The sequence below is a fragment of the Copadichromis virginalis genome, linkage group LG8 (genome assembly GCF_057382275.1).
Source record: "Copadichromis virginalis isolate Kocher_CV1m ecotype Utaka linkage group LG8, C_Virginalis_male_GT1.1, whole genome shotgun sequence".
Lineage (NCBI taxonomy): Eukaryota > Metazoa > Chordata > Actinopteri > Cichliformes > Cichlidae > Copadichromis > Copadichromis virginalis.
Genome location: NC_140625.1, coordinates 12,911,291 through 12,935,455, shown reverse-complemented (window position 1 = coordinate 12,935,455; position 24,165 = coordinate 12,911,291). Strand labels below are relative to the sequence as shown.

Here is a 24,165-nt window from a genome sequence, read left to right as displayed (position 1 = left end):
CTGTATTTAATCCTTCAAGCCATTGTCAGGCTTGTCTGTTACTCTTTGCTGCTCTTTGAAAAAAGCGAAAGCGGCATTAGAAATCTCTGTATTTTTCAGCAATGTCAACATTTTCTGCCTGTAGCTGAACAAAAAGTTAGCGCAAGTGCCTTAAAGGTACTGTCAAGCCAGACAGTATGAGAGCTTTGTATGAGGGCATGTTAAAGGCTGATTAAACGAAGCATGCAGCACACGGCGTTTCACTTTGCTTAACATGTTCTGATGGCTCTACGGTAGATGCTGAAATGCAGTCTATATCACTATTACAGAGCAGAGGCTAGCTCTGCTAGACAGCGCTGGACTGGGGAACCGTTAAGATTCAGCTCCAGTAACTTCCATTTTAAAGCTGGCTACAAGCAGAGGATGCAGCTGGGCTAAGGAGACCCTAGAGGCCTCACTATCCAACCTAGAGATATGTAGAGGAAACACAAAGCTTCACAATACAAATCCCCACACTGCAGTTGGGTAAATGAGTCTGAGTCTATCCAGTCTAGATGAACACATGCATGCTGGGGCCAAGTTTCACCTGTCAGGAAGCGGTGAAATAAGACAGCTCCATCTCTACAGCCATTCTCCTATGACAGCAACAACTTCCACCAGAGCATACTTTTAGGATTTGACGACTCCCTCATTCCACGCTTACTCGCATGCCTGCGTGTCCCGTGTCACAACCAGCACCCCCCCCCAGCAATGCATTCCTCACTTGTGTGGTGATGTGTGACAACTGACACAGTTTAGTGACACTCACAGCTTTTGTATAGGAAAGCCTTAAAGGCAGCAGGGGAGAACAAGGAGGATACTGACGCTTGCTCTCTCTCTGTAGCAGTGTCAGTGCTCTGAGGGAAAGATGAAAAGCAACTGAGAAGATACCACAGAGGGAAAATATGTCACTAGCTCTCTTGTGGCCCTTTTGCCCAGTCATAAGGGACAAGGGCTTTCACATCTGCCACCTGTCACAAAATGTTGCTTTCTGGGTTGGAAAGCATTCGAATGCAGCCACCATGTCTGAGAGACGGAGGAGGACCTGTCCTTTTTCCTGGAATACAGTTTATGTGTAAAGTGTATACAGACTGGATTACCCAGTCTGTATACACTCACCAGTGCTACAGCTGATGACGGCATATCCACACAAATCTGTTTGCGTTTTGTTCAAGCAGTTAGCCATCGCTTCTGATTACTTTTAACAGTACGCCTTCAAAGACACAGGTAAAAGTAAAACAGTAGTGGTTCTGGGAAGGCAGATCTAAATGTTGGTCCCCACAGTGAACCTTTTTATCGAAGCAAGTGCTTTGTGGTTTTTCTTTGGACATCGATTGCTTTTTCACTCTTTTTCAGTCCAGTCCTTGTACCTGACCATTTTTGGAATGTTGGTTTGTCTGTTTGTTTGTTAACCCACCTAACAGGGACCTGTGAACTATTCAAGCAAAAAAACAAAACAAAGCAAAAATAGTACGTAAAACTCTCTGTAAAACATGGTGGAGGCTGTGTCACAGTTTGGAGTTGCTTTTCAGCCAGTGGAATCGGAGATTCTGTCAAAATTGTTGGAGTTGTGAATGCAGAAATGTACAGTCAGATTTGGATCCACAATGTCATCTGGAAAACATCTGCTTCAGTTTTCAGCACACCAATGGTCCCAAACATACTAGCAATGCAGTAAAAGCATACCTGGATAGAAAAACACATGGAACACTCTCAGCCATAGACTGGCCTCCCCAAAGTCCGGAGCTCAACACTACTGAAGCAGAGAATAGCAATATTGAAGGAGCACAGAGAGTGTAGTAGAATTTAGGTGATCCTACCAAATATGATCAAATTTGTCAGAAAAACACTCAGTTTTTGCTTCATATTCTGTATTTACTTGTATGTTTGCACATGTTGTTGAGTAATCCCTTTATCCATTTCCCAAATTATGGGTGGCTCAAGGCTTTTGCACAGTACCGTATAATATGCATAACAGCTCTTTAAACATAGACAAATGTAAGGTGCGTGTTACAAAATTAAAATGCAGACTAACCGAACACATGGCTGTTAAACAGATGCATAATTATGCTTGAAAGCCACTGACAGCGCGGCCCCTCTTTATGCGCTCAGGTGGAGCATTCCTCTGAGTGGAGGATTAAACAGAAGAAGCCGACTGCCCAAATGCGGTGTGACAAAAGGGAACAGCACAACCTGCGATGGAAGATATTTTAGAGGCTTTAATGGTGTTCTCAGCATGACACCGAGACATAGTCACGCAACGGCGGCGGGATCGTTTAAAATTTTATGCTGATAATACATATTTGAACAAAAATCAGAAAGACTGCACAGCTTTCCCGTCCCACCGCGATGATATGGAGTTAATAACATCACTGAATTTTTTAAAGTGTCGAAATCATTTTAAGTTGAAGCTGTTTTGTCAAAAAAAAAAAGTAAATAAAATATATATATAATAAAAATTCATGTCTGTACTGTGTGCTTGGTTTCATTGTTTAGATACAGAGAATGATAGAAAACTGTGTTTTTATTTATTTTTAACGGAGCATAAACGAGCTGCAAGAAACGCATTAAAAATGCAACCAAAACAAAGTGAGTGCTCCTTCTTGTTGCCTCGCTTGGTTGCAGCAGCGCGCGGAGCACATCTGGAGAGAAACAGGACATCCACTTTTTCGATGACAGGCCCCATAAGAGAAAGGGGGCGGGGTCAGGGCTGGTGTTGGATTTCACAGCCAGAGAACGTGACTGCCATGGTTGCTTCTGCGAACGTCGTTTCGAACTTGCTTGCTCTCTGAACGCCACTCGCCGACTTCTTACCCGCTGTTTGCCCGGTGGGGGTTAACTCACTCAGCGCTCGTGAGGGCCACCGTTTTTTGGAGATTTTGAGAAGTCGGCGGAAAACTTTCAAAAAAAAAGAAAAGAAAAGAAAAAAGAGAGTACAACCCGCGTTAGAAATACAGCGGCGCGACTGAACTTCCAGCAGCAGTCCGAGGCGAGCAGCAGCGGCAGGAGGAGGAGTCAACAGGTCCCAGGTATTACCATACACTTGTCATTGACAGCTAGACAACATTTGACAGCATGTGTCCAGCTCTCGGGTCTCCTTCGGGGGGTTAGCCAGGCACCGTAGTAACCTGTCCGCTTTACACCTGGAGGACTTTGAACGCGTCACGAGTCGGCACGGTCATTAAATGCACGGGTGTGACAGTTTTTTGTTTGTTTGTTTTAACGCCGTTCATTGTCAGAAGCGTACTGGACAGCCTGACCATAAAACTCCCTGTCAAGTTGGCGTTCTCATGGCCAATTAAGCAAAAAAATAAAAAATAAACCATAGGTGTGTTTAACCGAGCGACGTTATAGTGTGCGAATCCGACGCTTCTTAGGTCGGCTAGCATGTCAGAGCTAACGCGTCTTTGCCTAGGTGGAGGTTGGAAAGACACCGGGTCACATTTAAGTGCTGACAGCTTCCTTTACTTAATTAGCAGAGCCGTTTCGGTGTCCACCTAGCTTGGCTGTTGAGAAAGTGGGGATTTACGGATTAAAAGAGGAGGAGGGGAAAACCCTGTAATGTGTGTCTGGATGTCTCTGTTACCCTCTCAGAGAAAAGCTAGTGTTTTTGGCAGCGTCGGAACAGCGGAATGTGGGGAGATAGTATTTCATTTCACATGGTGCGTTATGCACATTTCGCTCACCATTGTTTGGCTGTGGGCTACTTCAGGCTGGAGGTAAACTTTGCTCCAGTGCATAATTAATACCGAGCCACTTCCTCGGTGTGCAGACTAGAGGCACCAGCCACTGCTTGCAATACTTTCAAGGTGCTCTGAAACTGAGCTGCATACCTGCTGACCCGAGAAGGGGGGAAAAAAGTACTGTAACAAAAACAGCCACATGCTTTTTTTCTGTTGCTTTTCTTTATAGCCTTAAGGTACATTGGCAAACTGACAGATATCTCCCCCAATTTGTTAACACTCTCGATTATCTGCTGTCAAGATAATGTGGCGATTTAAGGCGTCTGCATCACCTCAAATTAAATGTCAGGAGTCTTTAAGTATACCCTGCAGCATCAAAATCCTGCAGTGTTGTCTTGTAAAATGTTGTCTTATAAACCACAGATTACAGTGTTCTGTACCCTCTGTTGATAGCGGTACTTTGTAGAGATGTTTCCCTGTGTTTGAATGAACCCTCATTTCCTGTGTAGGATTTGTTGAGTGATTTATTTATTTAAGCTATGACTCTCTAGATCTTCTCTGCTGGCTGCAGAGCAGGGCAGACTGATTGTTTTCAGGGGGAAGCGATCGCAGGGTGGCACTGAAAGGAAAAAAGATACCCGACCTTTCCTGTGACATTCAGAGCAAGATGCATTAGGGGAAGAGTCACTCACTGGGAAATCTGGGGTGTTTGAGGGTTTTCCCACCCTGTCACCTCCCGTCTTGGTGTGATTCACAGTTAAATGCTGTGCCCTCACCACGGTTTGGCAAGGCTTGGCCTGAATACAAGATTATTCTTTCCTACCCAGTAAGCTGTCACTCTGATGAAAATTTTTGATAATAACCTTCAGACATTTTGCATAAAATTGTTGTGTTTGCTGTCTAGCCATCTTGTGGTACCTGATCTGATGTCACGCATGCTCATCATTGTGTTCTAAAAATACAGTTCCCGATAAGCTGCGGGGTTATATGAAAGGCATGATATTGGCACTCGCGAGCAGATCTCATAGTAGTGTTTTAATTGAGCGAGGTTCAGAGAAAGGGTTTCCTGCAGTCACACGCCATTTTCATGCTAGTAAGATTTTAAAGGTTGTTTTTTTTTGGGGTTTTTTTTTTTTTTTGTTCTCAGAAGGTCTATTAAAGATCTAAAGACCTAGTCATACTGCCCACTGTCGCATTTGTTAGTAAAAAAAGTGACAGGAGTGGTTTCTGTGATGCAGTCAGAACTTCTGTGACAAGTGTTGGCGGAAAGCAGCGACTCTTCTCGTGTGAACCGTGCCAGTCAAAGGCCTCGTGTGCCCTAAATGTATCATCATGTCAGCAGAGGCAGTGGCACACTCAGTTTGCCACCTCACCTCCCCCACGCCCTCGGCGTGTCCCTCTGCTTCCTCTATAGTTTGTAGACTCAACTCAAACACTAGAAAGGGTTTTTTTGTCTCTCTCTCTCTCTTTTTGTTGTTGTTGGTTTGGCATGGCAGTGGTGAGTCAGTAGCTCCTTGCTCTATGAGTTTGGTTACATGTGATGACAGTTTTTCTCATCATACATGGAACTAGTGAATTCAGCAGATGATACGTGGTGAGTTATTAACGGTTGTTTGGATTGTTCTTGATGAGAGGAATTTATTTGAAGGTTTGTTTTAGTTTTTGGGGTTTTCTTTTTTTTTTTTTTTGCACAATTCACACATTTATATACTAATATGTATATGTGGTGTAATATTATATCACTATAATAAGGCTTGTGTATTGAATTAATGCATTTTTAGTGACCTCCTTTTGGACTTAAGTATGTTTTTCTTTTCTTCTTTTACCGTTATAAGGATGGCGTCTGTCAGGTGCTTTGATTGTAGTAGTCTTGCTGGCCACAGTAGCCTGCTACCCTGTCGATGATGTGCCAGGCTGACTCACGAGGTTATGACTGTACAGTACGAAGTCAGCATGTGCTGACAGATGAACCAAGTTCACTGCAACTAGAGGTGTCACCCAGTGCTTTTTGAATGGTAAACACCTCTACCCCAGTCGCACCAACGCCCTGTCAGATTTTGATTGCTAGATGTTTTGTTAGTGAAAACCACACAGCAGAAATAAGAGTTCGACTTGCTGTAAATAGGAAAAACTGATGTGAAGATTGGGGTTTGTTTCTTTTTTTGTCTTTTATTTCTTAGAATCTATTTGGTGTGCACAGGTGTTTGACTACTGATGCTGCCGTAAAGAGTAGTAAGCAGCAAACATGCTTCTACAAATGGAGTCCAGTGGAACCGCACAGTGTGGCTTTACACTAATAAAACCAGCCTTGACCCAAATGAAACGGGCCCACGGTCTGTCAGAATAAGTAGAAATAAATTAGGATATTACTGTGGTTTTTCTGTGGTGCCCAATGACGTAGTCGTTGCCTTTGGGACTGGGGCGAGTGTGGGAAAAGCAGGAGAGAAGAAGGGTGGGAGGAGAGTGTAGCTGAAGCCGAGTGGGATTTTTTTTTTTTTTTTTTTTTTTTTTGGAGGGGGAGTGGAGCCGCTGTGATGTGGGAGCTCCGCTCATGTTGGCCGGCGGCAGTTAGACAGGCCTGCTTTTGCATACTGATTCCAATTCTGTAGCTCTCCACATAGCAAACTAGCGTGCCTGGTGCTGCCAGTCACGTGAGGGTTAACTCCCCCTTCCTTTTTATGCTGCCTTCCTTTTATTCCTTTTTTTAATGGCTTTGATGGTATTAAATAATCTTTACGTGTCAGAGTGCACAGCTCCCAGTGTTCATGTTGGGAGAGCAAGAGAGCAATTAGGTCAGAGTGGTAGAATAACTTGGTATCATCTCAGTCTTAAAGCGGCAGGCTGCCTCGCTTCCATTTGTTCTTTATATTCACCTCAACCCTTCGGAGCAACATTTTCAAAGAGGTCCAAGGCCAGCTGGGTTATCAAAGCACTCAGAGAAAGAACTTTGTGTCTCTCTGTTGTATAGTCTCTTAATAAAACGTCCCAGAATGGATCATCGGTTGTTATTTTAGGTTCCTCGCTATGTTAATTTGCCTGAAGAATGAGGCCACGATTGTCTCCTTTTTTTCCTAATGAGGCTGAGCTAAAGACCCATATAACCTATTATCCAGGTTATTGATTTAGAATCTGTTTCGAGCTGCACATTGTTTTGATAGACCTTGAAACCATTGATGTTTTACTGCAGAATTGAAGCGCTGATCCCCTTCCCCACTTCAAGATCACATAAAATAATACTACACTGAGGGGGTTGTATTTATGGTTGACATGGCTTGACTGATCTTTGTTGTAAAGTTTCCCACAGCTTATTTTGCATGTTTGAGATTGCATTTCTACCAGCTGGCATGTGGATGTTTCTGGCCTGTGTCGCAGTGTTTCATTGCACTTGTCACAAAATTTCATACTATTTTCCACACTCATTTTGTACCTTGGCTTTTTGCAGAAGTGTCTCTGCCCAGTCGGACAGTCCCCCAGCGTGACGGCTGACATTTCCAGTGAAAGAGACCTATTGTTGCTTCTTAATCCCCCTCCACCCTCCTCTCCATAAAACAATGGTATCAATTGCTTCCACTGAGTACATCCACAGTTCTGAGTGAGAGACAGCCTGGCTGGGCCTGTTAGCTAGCCTGCCAACCGTCCTCCCAGGCAGCCCGGGCAACCTCTTCATTCCCAGCGATAGCTCGGTGTTTGAGCCCGCAGACTGCTCCTGCACTAATATTACCTCTGCATGTGAACCGGCTCTTGATTGCGACTGCACTGCCACCTTCTAAATGCACAAATAATAGCTCGGGTATATATTTATTTTCCCGCGGAGACGGCGGAGCAGACCGATGGCTTCGACACACCCCCGTCCCCCACCTTCTTAATGAACGGTCTTCATTCTATTTTCCTTCATTTTCCCGAGGACACTGCCATTAACTTTGACAGATGATATGTTCTTTTAGCGAAATGGTGATCCTGAACGCACCGTCACTGGAAATTGGATTTGCACACCCACCCCTTTTGCTCCTTGCGTTTTCTCCATCTCTCCTTTTTCTCTGCTTTTTCTTTCTCTCTCCGTCAGCACTGAGGGACATGCTGTTAATATTCCTTTTAGAGCTACGCTGTACAGCTGAGCTGCCAAGTTAACCTTCTGCTGTCATGAGTCAGACAGCTAGCTAGATAGCCAGTGTCACTTACACAGATGTCTGACCGACCAATCTGTCCTTAAGTGCTTCTTGATAATATGCGTATTTCTCTGTGCCAAGTGTGAATGTGCAGTCAGTCATAGCATTCAGTTTTCATGTCCACTTTGCTGACACCGATGTAATTTGAATGTATTTGTTAGTTAAATATTTCCAAAAAGGTGTGTAAGAGAAAATGCAGATTTAGTCTCATCTTCTGCCTTGATTTGTTACACTGATATTTTAGTTCTTACTTGGAGGATAACGTTTGGCTGGTCTGCTCCCCATTTAAAAAAAACAAACAAACAAACGTCTCTCTAAGTGAGGCGGTTGACAGCTCCCGCGTCCTTCCCGAGAAGTAGCATTGGCTAATGTTAAACCACTGCACAAACCAAGGCATCTTCACACTGATTTTAGTGGAACAAATCCTCTCTATTGTGCCTCCTGTGTGGGCGTATGTGGCCGTCAACAGTGTATTACCCAGATGCCGTGGTTGCAGCTGCTTGCACATTAGCTCAAGTTGCTATAGGCCACATTTATCAGTGTGAGGAGAACAGAGCGGTGGTGAGATAATGGTCCTGAACAAGATGATACCGCGCTCGCTGCTGCTAGCACGAATAGGCAGCTCCTGTAAGTGGCTCGGCACATAGCATCGTTATCGTACTGCTCTGCTGTCTTGGCTTGTGCCCAACGAGTCTGTGAAGCTAGTGAGCCGCTGCTACTTATTCTGTCTCCATGGTCTGTCATCTCAATGCAGCCAGCCCCGATGAAGAGCCATCACACCAAATCATCGTCGTGCTGGAACGTTGCAGCACAGAGCCCATTAGATGACAGGATTTCTGCGTTTGCAGCTGGAGAAGGTGATGGAAAGCCAGAAATACCCAAAAAGAATGTAGAAAAGAATTTTTAAAACCAATTACATTTACTTTTCTGTAGCTTTGTTGTGCCCCAATCAATTTTTCCAATAAAAACAGCAAAACAATGTTTATTTTGGCAGTTTAGACATGAACAAACTTGATGTACAGTACAACTAAAGGAGGTGTAGCAGAAATGCACCCTGTCTGTTAAACTAGGCTGTCAGGTTTGCAGATTTCTTTTTCTTTTTTTACCGAGGCACCATAACCTGTGGCCTGAAATGATACACTTTCAGCCAATGAGACTGCGAGACGCTATCGTTAACGGCGGATCCTTTTGATTGGTTTTGTACTTCATTTCATGTCAACATAATTCACTTTTTTTTTTTTTTGCTTTTTGTGTCGCAGTAATAATTCTGTAATATGGCGCACCACACAGCATATGGCTGCCATTTATGATCAACTGCCTCGGTAAGGAGGTGACTGGAATATGCAAATGGGAGCATGCTAATGGAATAGTAATGTAATGAAGTATGTTGTATATTGCCAGTAATGAGCTCTGGTTATTGAGTGTTGATGGCTTTTTCTCAGCCAGCCTTTGTTGTTACACAAGATGCAGTTTTGGGTTTTTTTGGTTTGTTGTTCAGGACAAAAACGCACATCATCACCCCAAAAAGCACAAACAAACACCCCCCCACCCCACCAAAAGAATTTTGACAAACACAGCCGGACGTAATTACACATTACTATTTATTTGTTTGTTTTTTATTGATTTGGCATTGTGTGAAAAGCATATTGATAAATATTTGGAGTACTTGCCCGCTGAAACTCTGAAACTAAATTGGGCAGAACTGAGACAGATGCGGTGCAGTAAATTAAACAAGCAATCTTCTCTGTTGGGTGACAGCACAATGGTGATTAGGGTTTCATGTGAGCTGCCCTACATTATTTATGGCTGTGCTGTGGGCTGCCTGCAGTTGAATAGACCCACAGTCCATTGACTGGGCATATTATGGGAGGCCGACTCGACGCGAGGGGGGGGGAGTTAAAAATGGCTTTATTTCCTCTCGAGGAGGTCCATTTTCATCTCAATGAAGGTGGAAGCCCCAAGCGTGTTGTTTCCAGGCCTTGTGCGTGTAAAGTGTGTTGACTCTGTTCCAGCAGGCTTCTCTGCATCACTCTTCTTCATGTTTCAGAGTGATATCCACAGAACCTCACATTTGTACGTATTCGTAATCTGTCACTGCCTGCTCAATTTTGTTGCCAATTCATACGCTGACTTTTATCATTGAATTCATCCACATCTGTTTGGACCCGAACTTTATAGTTTGGTGCCTTTGCTTTGCATTGTGACATGCATGCTTCTTGTGGCATGGAGGTCTGAACAGGATGTAGACATACTGAGGTTTGAGTGCAGGTTTTAGCCAACTGTTGACCTTTTTAGAGGTGCTTTCCACGTTCAAACACTCTTTTGTTATGGTGAGAGTATATTTACTCATCGCCCACTAGTTACATTCTTGTGCTTGTAAGATCTTATGAGAATCTTGAGGGAATTTCTTCAAATTTAGCACAAAAACTCTGTTTGATTTTTATTTTTTTAAAGGGAAAGTCGCTCTGACCTCCCATCCCATCCCTGTCATTCTTGTCATTTCAATAATTGCAATTACATCTGGCGTAAACATCTACTTGGTCTCAAGAATAAACTGATTAGTGTTTGGTGGTCAAAGTTCAAGTTCACTGTGACCTCAAATGTTTTTCACAATTTTCTAAGTCATGTGCTTAGTAGTAACTAGTAAATCACTCAAATGCCCAGAGGAAACGGAGGGACCGATGACGTTTTATAACCAAATGTTCATTAAATGTTATTCGGTGCCCTTATAGCAGAAGCAGGGATGATTCTAAACTGCAGCTTGACTTGGTTGCCAGAGGCATTCAAGTGTGAGGCTGTAGTTCCAGCTGATATCCAAAAGGGGCTTTTGTTAATACTTCACGCTTTATTTGGTAACACTCCTTTGGTTCACTCACTGCAACGCCCTGATAAAGAAAGCTACTTTTGGCTGTTCCCTTATTCACGAGGGATCGCCACAGCGGGGCGCTCCGCATGTTTGATTTGGCACATTTTTACGCCAGATGCCCTTCCTGACGCAACCCCAGAGGGATTTATGTCCCCTCCCGGAATCAAACCACCGGGCTTTCGTTTGCATCGTGATTGTGTAAACCACTACATTATGAAGACACTTTACTGCAGTGCCCTGTGGTGTTTAGAGCAGAGGTGGGCAATTAGTTTCCCCAAGAGGGTCATGTGAGAAACTGGGACTGTTGTGGACTGCTGCACAAATAAGCTGGATTTAATTCTGCTTGTAAAATTATTGTTGTGGCCCTCCACAACAGTCCCACCCCTGCTTTAGAAAATTAAGGAGGGCAATGGATTGGTGAGATTTAGCATATTTTAAAAAATGGCCTCATTCTTCATCCCACAGATAACTCTGCAACAAACTTAGAATGCTTTAGGTTTGATACACTCACAAACTATTTTTTGAGTTGTGTGTGTTTTATTCCTGGATTAGGTTATTTGTAAATTAAAGCATTACTACGTCTAGGGCTGCTCAATTAATCGAATTTTAATCACGATTACGATCTGGGCTTTCAACGATCATTAAAAATGACTGAGCCGATTATTAGCCCCTCCCTCATTTATCCGCGACACCTTAAAGGCCGGTCCGTGAAAATATTGTCGGGCATAAACCGGTCCGTGGCGCAAAAAAGGTTGGAGACCGCTGATTAAGAGGACCCGAGGGAAGCTCGGAAAGCTAAGCAGAAGTTATTTGGAGAGGAGAGTGACTGCCGTTGGTTGAAAAGAGAGTTTAAAAAAAAACTTCAGTGGTGTTGCACACTATTTTATATTATTTTTTAAAAGTCATTGTTAACCCTTTAAAGCCGGTCAGAGCAGCACGCTCCGTTTTGCGTAACTATTTTTAAATCCCTGTAGAACCTGAACCGTGTAAGCTAGCGCAATAATTTGTTTTGCATATGAAACCGGAGGAGTTGTACTTACATCTGATGCCATCAGCTTGTCCTCGGTCACGGTTTCGTTCCACATATAGCTTTGCAAAAATTGCATAAAAAGCGCTTGCAGGAACAAAAACACAATATTCCAGAAACACGCTTCGCCGTTCCTATCAGCTGTTCGTAACACTTCCCACAGTGAAATGATGCACCTGCTGTTTTCTTTGCAAATTTGCATCATAGGATTGTTTTTTGTTTTTCCTGCAATATATAAAAATTGCTGTATCTCCAAAATAAAACTATGAAGACACTCAAAATAAATTTCCTGTTGTTGTAAACTATTTTTTGCAACTTTTTTTGTATTTAAAGTTTTGAGGGATAAACCTCTTAAATTTCTCCAAGTAGAAATATATGTAAACAAAACAAAAGCGATTTTCAATTTTTTTTGTAGTTTATTGCACTTTTTTGCAATTAATGTAGTTACTATGGACTTAATGCATACATATTAGTAAAATATGGGCTATAACAGTTGTATAGCAACTTGAAATGCTCCCACAAATGGCACTACAGCATGTAAAAAAAAATAATATAAGCTCTGGTGGACTTGGTTCTATAGTAGGTCTTAAAGGGTTAAATAAATATCGTCAAATAATCGTGATCTCAATTTCAGTGAAAATAATCGTGATGATTATCATTTTTGCCATAATCGAGCAGCCCTAACTACATCACTGATAACCGTGAATCTTTCTAGTGCAATACTATGTTTTTTCCCCCCATCCAAGCGGCACCTCTTAATAACAACAAGTCTGTTTATTGATAAATGTTCCACAAAGAGACAAATATGTAAAATCCAAAAGAGTGGGGGCAAATCCAGGCACAACAGGATGCTGTTGTTAATACATAAAAAGGATCCACAGAGTCGAGAAAGAAAAATTGCAAAAGAACCCAGGGACGTTGGTGTTGAATGGTTCCTGCTGATACCTTGTGATGTTATGTATTTCTAGCTGCTAACCTAAGACCCCTGCAGCAAACACTAGCTTCAGATGTCAACAAAATGATTGTTGCCACACTCAAGGACTTGAATCATGAGCTAGACTTGACTCAAAGATTGCTTTGTTTGACCTCATAAAAAGGGATATTGCAGTTGTCTTTTCATGTGGAAGTCTTACACAAATTTCATCATGTGCCATTTACACAAACACACTTAATATCTGCATCCCATTTGCATTTGCCAGTTACAGGGTAATGACATCGTGTATGATGGCTCACTGGTATACCCTGCTGGGACTCTTGAAGTTATCATTAATAGTAACACTGTGGCTTTTCCTATCTTGATATGTAAAAGGCTGGCTGTGGAGAAATAAAACCGCTCAGACTGTGAGTTTGAGGAAAAGAGTCAGAAGGAGAGCGCAAACTGTTCACTGTCAAACCATCACTGTCGGCACAGAAGTGACTGTTAAAGTTCAACAGCGAATATGGACAGTGGTGGAAAGCAAGAATGTGAGAAATGATGAGAAAACTACTTGCAGAACACTTGGAACTCTGCCCGTTGTCACACCTTTGCACATGTGAGAAGACTGCCTTTTCACTTTTCTCTGTTTTTGACACTTAACGTTTGGCTGTTTAACTTGATTAATTAACATAACCGTTTAAAGAAATTGCTAAATTATAGTGGAGACAGTAGAATGTATATATAATTTTGTCTTCAGTTGGCAGGTCAGCAGCTCAATTGCTGACAAAGTAGAAACGGGTGTGCACTGCTGCAAGTGTTAGGAAAAGTGAAAAATGGGTTTACGTTGTGTAGTTTTTGTTAGACTCAGAATGGAGTTTCAAAGTCAACCTCGCTGAAAATTGTATATGACAATGAGGTCATTTTTCTCTCTCTCTGACTCTAAAACCTTTTTGGGAGGAACTAAAAATTCCTCTTTTGGAGGAAGAACCCTGTATAAAGATAACAGTAATTATCGTTTTGGTTTCTCTTCATCCCTTGTAGACATGCACTCTTTTGCATTAATCAAAGGTCTCCTGAACGTCAGCTTTGTCTAACAGCAATCTCTTGTAGTATTTAGACATCACTTTAAACAGAGCACTAGCCTGAGCTGCACGCAGTCACATTAACTGATAGGCATGAATGATTGCAGCTGACTCTTGTTTCTGTTGTGCGTCTTTTGTGAGTTCTTCAGTTACCTGAGGGGGAAAAAAGGACTATTGATTTGGATCCCTGTTTCTAATTTGCGATAAGAACAAAACATTTGTTAGGACACGTTTTTGCTTTTCCCACTCTAGCAAAAAGGATGTCTCCCTGAGCCTGATGGGATATCTGTCACTCACTTTAGAGCACACACACACACTCAACACACCACTGTTTAAAAATATGGATCCACATCTTCTAGCATGCGAGATACTGGCAGAACAGCAACAGCAGAAAGACGCTTGTATGTCACATTATGTATTTTTACAAAGTTAAAATGATCGGATGATGGAGAAATCCTGGAAATGTCTCCTTACTTTAAAGTTGAAACGCTCGAGAGCTTTGACGGAGAAAGTGTTGCAGTTGACAAGATGTAGTTTGTGTTAGCGTATGAAAATTGCTGTGCGTTGGCGTTGCGGTCTATGAAAATGAACCACCATCCCTAACTTGTATTTTCAATGTGCATTTCTCTTCCAGTAGTCTCATTGTAGATGCTCTGCCCATGCACAAGTTATGAAATGGCCAACAAGAAGGCCATGTTTGTTTTAATCCTGAAATTAGCTGTCATCTCCACTTGATGAATGCCCGTTGCGTGAGTGTGCCCTAATTGTCCATTTGCACAACGTTGTCTTCGTTCTCGGTTGGCCTATGGCCCAGGGTACCCACTACAACTGTTGTCCACTTGTCCAGAGCACCAAAACAATACCAAGCTGCCGTGATCCTTCAGAGAGCCACTGTCGAGGAGCCCCCTGGGGGTGGGGTGCTTTCTGATAGGTCTGTGCCAAATCTAGTCCAACACTCAATTGCTTCTTTGTCATTTTTCTCCATGTGAATGTCATTGTGGTTGAGTTGTGGCTCCATGGATTCCCTGCGTTCAGGACTTAGACAGCGATCCTTGCTTCCCCCTCAACCACAAGCCCTTCATCGTGGAAACCATTGTTGTCCTATCAAATGAAGCTTGTTTTTCAGCTTCTCTCATGAAGCGTGAAATACAAGCTTTTATATTAGCTTTGGCAGGTATTTAAACTTCTGATCTGATCCAGGCTGTGCTCATTAAATCGTCAGAGTGATGTAATGTTTCAGTGGCGCTACTGTGTGCCAGCATGGCATGTTTTTCCACTTAGGGATTCCAGGATTTGTCTCTGTCATAAACACAGGGCATCTGGTTGCCAGTAGTGTGAGCTTCATTGGAGTTAGGGCATTGAAATGTGAAGAAGAGAAGCTGCCTGGTTTTTCATTTAGCAGCTTGGGTAAGTATGATAAATGTTACTTATCACCTATTGACCCCACGAGGTCAAGCCTTTGCCCTGTCACCCATCATCCTCCTCCTTCCCGCTGTCTTCTAGCTGCCCCTGAAACCCTGTGGATAGCCTTTATCTGCTCAGGCAACATTTTTCTCTCCAATACTGCTTGACCGCCATACAGATACCAAGGCAACACAGCTATTCACTTTCCGTGTTTGCAGTCAAGTGTGAGATGTTTTCCTCCTCCTGATTTATCTTTCCAAAGATATCTATTATTTGTCCTGTGGCCTCTGAAATACATTCATGATTAGATATGCAAAGCCTGAACAGATAGCTCCACTCCCAGTGTTCTCAGCTTTAGTTTTGACCCGCACACACCTAAATCCCTGCCATTTTTGGGACATAGCTGGAGAGATAAGCAAATGGAAGAAAGTGTGAGATTATCATTGAAATAATCTTCTGAAATCAATTCAACTGAAATATCAAGGACAATGGGCTTATGTGCATGCACACATACTCGTGGGGTTTCTGTTTGTTTCATGCTTCCCCCCCCCCCCCCCCCCCCCCCCCCCCCCCCCACTGGCAGTGTAAAGAATTGCACAGGAGCTTTTGTTCTTTTGAAAATCCACCTGATAATGTTGGGAGCTGGCTCCTTGCCTGAGCTGGTTGGATTTTAAAAAAGAAAAAAAGGGAGAAAAAAGCTCTGTCTCCAGTGACCACTCCAGCATTGCACATCCTACATAGTGGCCCAGATTTTTTGCGGTCCCTCAGTAAAACAGCTCTTGTTTTTTGGGGGAGCTTTGGAAGTGGATGGCGAATGTCTATTTCAAAGGGTAACCCTCAGAAGGTGAAAAGTGCAACACAGGTAGGAATAACAATGAGTGCAGCTTAATAACGGCACCATTGTGACGCCAGGCTTTCTGGGTTCACAGATAGGCCATTGCACCATCCTTTCCCCCCCTTCGTGCTTAAACGTTCCACATGAGACTGATTGAGCCGTTTCGTCCTGCTAAGCTGCGTGAAGAGTGCTACTTTTATAATGGAAGAATACTGCTAAATCAAGGCTTGACAAATCTGCTTTCTCCATGTCCTCACATTGAGGGTTGGCGGATTAGGTGCTAATTTTAGTGCCACTTATTTCTTCAGCTGCTTTTAAGAATTAGTTCCAAATAACAGAAAAAAAGTGTGGAGCAAAAAATTGGGAGGGGAGGGAATTGTCTATTGTCAGAGGAAGCAAGGCTGTGGAAAACGGATTGTCTAGTGGCAGTGAGGGCTCTTTGCATAAGAGGTGAAATTTACATACAAATCTCCAGTTACAAAAACAAAAAACTCAATTTGTGGCAGTTGAGTAGAGGGGCAGCTGTTAACAGAAATCTTTGAGGAGTATTTCAGTCCCACCACACTGTGCCTCGAGTGACTCCATGAGATCACAAAGTCAGTTGGTGTTTTGAAAAAAGCCCAGACCATAAAAAACTCAGCACAGCTTTTTTCACCTTCTCTTTCCATAACAGACCCTTAGATCCAGGCTGTGTACGATTAAAGTGTGCGCTGTTAGTTAGAAGTCTGCCGTGCATTTGTTTAGCACTTGGTTGTCACCCTGCAAGTCAGCAGCAGTTAGTTCATCTACAAACAAATTTACTTTTCTGGACTTATTTCACAAATGCCCTGTTAGTTTGAACCTTTCCATCGCGCACTTGTTTGGCTATTGTGTCACATCGTCAATACCAAGCAACCATCAATACCCCACTGGAGGCAGTTGCATTTAAAACAACGGAGGACACAGCATTGGTGTGCATTCAGCACTTTTGAATAGGCGTCAGCTTATTGATTCTCCTTCAAGGTCTGCATCAATTCCTCTCTGCCCGCTCTTTTCTTGTTTGTGACAGCGGAGAGCAAATGCGTTGTGTTGAATTGGGAGGTAAGGGGGTGGGGGCACCCGTAAAAGGTTTGTGGCAGCTTCCACTCAGATCTGCTGCTCTTGGAGAGTAGCCCTTGACGTCGGTGACAGTATTTGGGTGTGATTATGTAATCCATCAGGGTATTACCATAAAGTGGAGTGGGGAGGGCTATCGAGGGGCTAGAAGGTAGCAGTGGCGCTGCTGCTGCTACTGCTGATCATCGTCTAGCAACTGCCCAAGGGCAGGAATGTTTTGTGTGCCGATGTGTCCGACAGGTGGCTAGGAGACGCTAATTGATTAATGATCAGGGTGATATATGAGCCCCTACGGCCAACCTTAACATAAAGGCTCAGAGCACCGGTGTCGCCCTAAATCATTTCCAACCAGGCCAGTAAACCCCAAACAGTTCCCTCATTAGCATATGAAAGACCAATCGGGAGGGAGACTGTGCCTTCTCAGCCCTTTGTAGACCGCCTATTGTCAACATCCTGAGTCTGAATTAACAGGCCAGCATTTTATGCCAGATGAATAATGACAACAAAGATGATTTTATAATAAGGGTCACTCAGCACTAATGAATGGTTAACATCACCACAATCTCAGCCTTTGTTATTGTTTGGACTTTATCCCTCCTTTTTTTTCTGTCTGTGCATGGCTTTGACCTGGGCAGCACTCACCTAAACTGATTTCGCTCATTAGAAGAGTGTTTCCTGCACTGCGTGAGATTTAGGTTCCCTTTATTTCACTACAGTTGGTAAAATATTGATGTGAAACTCGACTGAAGAAATGCGCTGCATTTTCAAAGTGTGTTACAGAAAATCTGAATCCCATATAGAGGTGAAATGATTTGCATTCTTTCTTCATGTGTGTTTTTCTTCTCTGCATCATGGAGTTGACATATTTTCCATTCAAGCAGTGTCAGATTCTTCCTGAATGATTGAACGTTAGTGGAATTCACCTGTCCCCAGATGGTCATATTTTGCACTTGGTGTTCCATATAACGCTGTCAGACTGGATTAGTCTCAATCTCTCTCTCTCACTTCCTCAGTCTCTTCCTCTCTTCCTCTCAGTCTCACTCCCTCTGGTTATTTACCATTCCACAGGGGGCCTTGCGTGACCCTCTTCATTGTTTTCTTTGGATGGCTCTGAAGGACAATAGCAGTCTGGAGCCTTGGCCTGCAATCAGTATGTGTGTGAATCTGCATCTTTCCATTGGGAGTTGTGTCCTCTTGTGTCAACAGAGGTTATGCGATCTATGTGTCACTGAAGGGGCTTTCCACCGCTCAGAGTCAGAGCCTCAAGAACAGGGTGTGTGTGTGTGTGTGTGTGTGTGTGTGTGTGTGTGTGTGCATAGGCAGCCAGCCGGTGGAATTTTATAGGACCAACACATTGTGTCTGTTTTAATGTGAGCTCATGACCCTCGCTGCAGGGCTGTCATTCCCAAGTAAGCACACGCTTGGAGACTGCTGGTCGTACTCAAAATCAGAGATTCTATTTGTACTGATAGTCTACGCAGGGGCGATGCTGTCACAGTGAATAAGTGAACATCCAAGGGCCGATGATAATTTTACTCGAGACTTGGACTGCTTCCCATCAAACCTTTTTAAACCTTGAACGGTTGAGCAACCCTGAGCATAGTTACAGTTGCTGAGATGCTGGGCTGTACACTCAGGATGGGTGATCCCACTGAATTATTATTTTAGACTCCTTGCGAGCTCCTGAGCACTCAAGACCTCCTATGTGTGGCGATATCAGCTTTGGTTTGAAACCACGCGTCAACAGTGACGACACCATGTTCTTCTTTGTGTTTAAGGTGAGCGTCTACAGCGACTTGCTTTCACCCATCAGCAAAGATAAAGATGCGATTACCTTGGGCTCATCCTGTCCACTCCACTCTCATCAGTGCAGGCTGGAGGCTCAGACAGACACACACACATACACAAACTCTGTCCTTGTTTCATCTTTCTAGAAATTATGCTGCTCTTCCTCTACAGGACCAGTAGGAACACATGATTTAGATACCATTCATATTCATAAACAGGAAGTAAGGGTGTGTTTAAAAAAACAAAACAAAACAGGAAATGGCACAAGGAGCTTCTGCACAAACCAACTGATGGGTAGAGGGTGGAATGGGTAATGAAACTACTTTTTTGTTATTCACAATCCACCTCAAAATGAATAACATATTTTGATATATGTGTCCATATCCTGTAGTTCTGGAAAGTGTAAGTATTGCATGTAGGGATGTACAGATTTATCACACTTGGGTGATATCTGCGTAGTCATATCAGCCTACAAACAAGATAGCAATCAATAGTGTAAGTGTTGAGCCTTTATCTGTTGTGTTATGTCACCTTTGTGCTCGCTAACTGCTTTTTACACTGCTAAAACATTATTTGGTTAAAACTAAAAAGTCTAAGGTAAAGACAAGTTCATAGGAAAAAACATCTAAAAATGAAGCTGGCTTCGAAATGCTCGTAGTCCTTTCACTTTGCCACATCTTTGACATGTGCACATGCAGGAGGAAGGTGAGCGTGTAGTAAAAGGATGTGAGCAATATTTCTTTGACCATAGAAATTGTAGACAAGCATTTGATGTTAGTTTGTAAATTTGCTTCCTGATTAACCCCAAATTAAGGTGTCTCTGAGAGCCATTTGTAATTGAGTTGTATGCAAATGAAGCCATTCTTTATAATAACCCCAAATCTTTATTTGTGTAAAAAAATAAATAAATAAATTTTAAAAATGCTATATTTAAAGCTCTGTTGTTTCACTGTCCCTGGTAGCTTGTGATAACAAATTACTGCAAAATTCATTTGCTGCCAATAAAAGGCCACTTCTTCCTCAAGGGATGGTGTTTCCCTGTTTTCTTTAGTTTTTTCCTCCAGCAGTATCTTGACCCTTCTAAAGAGCGACTATTAGCCTGGCTGTCAGAAAAGCTCTGTTGTGCCACAGCTTGCTGTTAACTAAGTGTAAGGAACTTGCTTTCTCACTGTGACAAGTGAAGTGAAATATACCCAAACAGACCACAGTTTTAAATGTCATTGGTTTCTCTTGCTTTTGGAAAACCCTGTCCTGGTCCACAGTTCTACATTTTATTGGAGCCGGATTTGCTACCCCCCCCCCCCCCCCCCCCTTCAGAAAGAGAGAGGATAAGCTCACTGCTTTTGACGTGAGCCAATTTTCTATTCAAATATGATTGACCGTGATTGTGTAGTTTGGCATTCACGTTGCATCCACGAAAGTGCCTTTTAACATTTACTAACCGCCATTCTGTAATTTCCAGCTAGTTGTTTTTGGTTTGAAAACAATACCACAAAGCGTTTTCCATGCTTTCTCCAGTACAAAGGTGCCATTTATCAGATAGCCTAAGTACCATGTGACTCTTTCAATGTAGATCTGTAACTAGACCTGTTAGTAAACACTTGTAATATTTGAGCAGTTTGCATAAACAAAATGGAAGCATTCATACACTTGCTGAAAACCAGAGTCATTAGATCGTTGTCTGTAGCAGCCATTCATCTGCACAGCATCGGCTAAGCTGCTCTACTATGAAAAGATGACCCGCCACTTCAGATTTGTCTCTGTCTTGGCAATGAAGGCGCCTCTGTGTCCCTATTTGTGCATCAGGCTGAGGGGATTTCTAGGCCGCCACCTGATTCACATTGCTGTAATTGAGTTGTGGCCATAAGCACTACTGTGCCTGCCTAGGCCCTAGGTAATTCACACACCACAAAAGCACTGTTTTACTCCACTTTTCACATGATGTCTGGGGTACAAATGCGGCAAGTGAGAAAGTACAATCTATTGGAAAAGGGTGGGGAGATCATAGGGAGAACGAGAGGGGGGAAAAAGTGTGTAAGAGTTTTCATGTAGTAAAGCAGCTCTGCGCCAGAAAGCCAGGGAGTCACTGAGTCTGCAGCACGTGGATAAAGGACCACAAAGCTCTCGATTTCAAATCTCTCTCTCTCTCTGTTTTTTTTTTTTTTTTTTTTTTCTCTCTCTCAGAGCTTAGGAGCCACAATCGATTCAAGGACGGCGAGATTGACGTTTTTGGGGTAAGCCCGAATTTGTCACTGCTTTTGACTCCGGGTAATTTTGGTTTTCCACATTTAACACTTTGTGTGTACCAATTTTTTTCGCACGCATGTCTCTATATAAGCGTTGCTCTTTGCCATATTAATGTCGTGGAGAGGTCGACTCTGTTGTCATTTGTTTTTCCCATGACACATGGTCTGCATTTCGCTGGCTGGGTAAAGTTCAAGCTTGTGGACAGCTGACTTTTTAAAGTCTTTCCAATCATTTTCACACACCCTTGCACAGACTCACACACACACTGTGCGTCTGTTTGGAGGGGGTGCTGTGTCTTGTGCCCTGCGTGCTGCTAGCATTAGGATGAGCACTGTTGCATCAGAGCTGGAGTTGGCAGCGGGGAGATTTGCCCTGTCATATTAAAGTGACAAAGACCAAACACAAACAGCCGTTCATCATTCGCTATATTGGCTTGAAGTGCACAGACCATTGCTGTGTGAATATAGATTCATTTTGGTTCTTTGTATTAGACTGGCAGCTAAATGAATACTGCTATTAGTTTATTCTTATCCCTTCTGTCATTTCATACTGTTTTGACAAATTCTTTTCATCGTAGTGAAAGAATTTTCACTACGATGAAAACAGCAATACTGCGATCTTTCAGCCAATCAAAGATCGCAGTTTGTCCTCCTCAGTCTGGTTTTGTCCTGTTTGTACAGACTTGTTTTACTCCTCTGTCCTGTCCCGTCTTGTCCCATTCTGTCCTGTTTTTAAACCGGCTCTTCCTGGCCTTGGGAGAAAGGTAATCTCTTCCTCTCAGACATGCACCTGCCCTCATACCAGCCTCTGAGCAAAAGCAAACTGAATGCTGTGTGTACCAGTATACCAGCCAATACCCAGAAAAATGCAGACTCTCTCTGCAGATCACTTCCGTCATGGCATACCCACACAACAGAGATATGCTTTGTGGACAGACGCACACCCACAGAAGACGTCCGTGTGTTGTGTTTTTAGCTTTTGTAAGGTAGACACAAAAAAGGTACAAATTGAAGCTGTTCAGTTTTTTGTTTATTGCCTTCATCATGTTAACTTCATCACATTTTGTGGAAATCACACAGTTAAGCCATTACTCTGTGACTTGGCAGAGGATAGTTGCAGCCATTTTGGACTGGGGTTTTCATCTCAATGTAAAACTATACTGAAGCTCCCCTCCCCTTCCCCCTCTGCTGCCCTCCCTCCCTTCATAATTTAGATCCAGTCTCATAAGTGGGTTGAGAAGAGGCCCCGGCAGTTGATGTGGAACACATGCCTTTAATGATTCACACTCTGTGCGGTAGGTCGGTGGTGGTTGCCGAGCCCGCTGCCTCTCCCTCCGTCTAGAGTAGGAGTCCTGTATTTTTCACAGTGTTGTTCCCTTTTTTTCTTTTTTTTTACTCCATACATGGAAACTTAAGGGAAGTTGAAGTGCATAGCTATACACTGTTATTTACATGTAATGGTTCTTCTTAGTCTCACTCAGAGGCTGGACACAGTTGGATCTGTGTTTACCTGCCAGGCTATAACACTTTCTGTATCTTCTTTTTTTTCTTGTTGATGAAACTTCATGGAGTGAACTGCTGACTCCAGTGGCTCTAATGGTAATTTCTCTCCTGTCATTGTGGTAAATCTGGCTATAAGTTTTGGTGCGATTATGTTGCTGTTCCAATTTTTCACTATCGAATAACCGATCTAAATCGTCGGCTAAACTACTTCGAGCTCAGTTAATGTGTTGTGCTGCCAAGCTCATTTACTGTAAGGCGTTTGACTAGCAAGACATTGCGTGGCATGTTACTTCCTCACCAAGGACAAAATAGCAGAAGTGATGCTCAATACTCCAACCACAGTGACAAATTTGAGAAATTTCACAGCGTTAATCCCATTCAAACAAATGCAGATGCCAGCTTCTGGCTGCACAGTCAAAAGTTAGTGAAACATGCCAGCACGTGGCCATCCAGGCTAACGTAAATGGCTTCCTGGGGTTTTTTGTTGTTGTTTTAAAAATTTCTTTTACTTTCACCCTCTGCTCTCAATCTCAGCCTACATCTTTCCATCCATACTTCCATCTTTTGTACCCCCCCGCCCCGCCCTAACTCTTCCTGTGTCGCACCATCGTGGGTCCCACATCTAGTTTTGGTGCCTTGTCTCACTACTCCTTTCATCACCTGCTCATGGGAACACACTGCGTCACCTACCACACAGTGGACATTACACATGTATGATACAGAGACAAAAAATAGCTCATTCCTTTTTATCCAGAAACAAACTTGGTGAGATCTGCCGTGCTTAAATGAAAGTTTCCAACACTTGCTGACCGCGCCGGTCAAATTAGGCTGCTCGTGCGTTGGCTATGTCACTCTAAAGCTCTGTATTAATGTGCTAAAGTGTTGCAGTTATTGATTCACTGGAAGCGGTACATCATATTTTTGTAATGATTTGGGAAAATGTGCATGCGTCGTTGGAAGTCGCAGTGCTCTTTTTCATTAGTGGGAGAGTAATTTCGTTTTAGCTCTTTTTCCCACAAGTGCTTGGATTAATGCCCACGAGTTTACCAATCCTGTTTACTATGTTTTTATGTGGTGGTGCTCAGTTTTTACAATACCCATTATCCACGAGCCTAACAAAGTGCCACTCATAAAGTGTTGCTTTAATGAAACTATGCTTTGTGCTATTTTATGCACTGTGTTTTGCGAAAATTGGTGTTAATCTGTTTGGGGCTCATAAATTAAGCCTTTTGTTAGAACATGTTTTATGAAGTTTGTTGCTCTCAGAGCTGCTTTTGGAACAACAGATGGAGTGTTTGAAGTGTGTGTGAGCGCTAAAATTGATGAAGAGACCTCCCTGGATTTGAGTATTGCTACAAATCACTACTCGATACTGGATGCAGAAACCCCCAGTCATTCTATGCGAGAGGGCGTAGCTAACAGTACTGAGTAGTCTGCAGTTCCTCTTTGGGGCGCCTCCTGACAGGAACTTGGCAGCAAGGAAACATAAACAAATTCCCTGTGGTGGGCTGGCAGGCTGGGCGGCGCGGTCCCCCC

The 24,165-nt window shown here is 43.0% G+C and overlaps 1 protein-coding gene across 1 annotated transcript in view; it reads left to right on the top strand.

Moving 5' to 3' along the window:
- The first annotated feature begins 2,692 nt into the window (after nt 1-2,692).
- raraa (retinoic acid receptor, alpha a) overlaps nt 2,693-24,165 on the top strand; it is a 139,420-nt gene continuing 117,947 nt past the window's right edge. The window contains exons 1-2 of the mRNA XM_085465865.1: nt 2,693-3,047; nt 21,065-21,114. The gene's annotated coding sequence lies outside the window, so the exon portion shown is untranslated. The remainder of the gene's footprint in view (nt 3,048-21,064; nt 21,115-24,165) is intronic.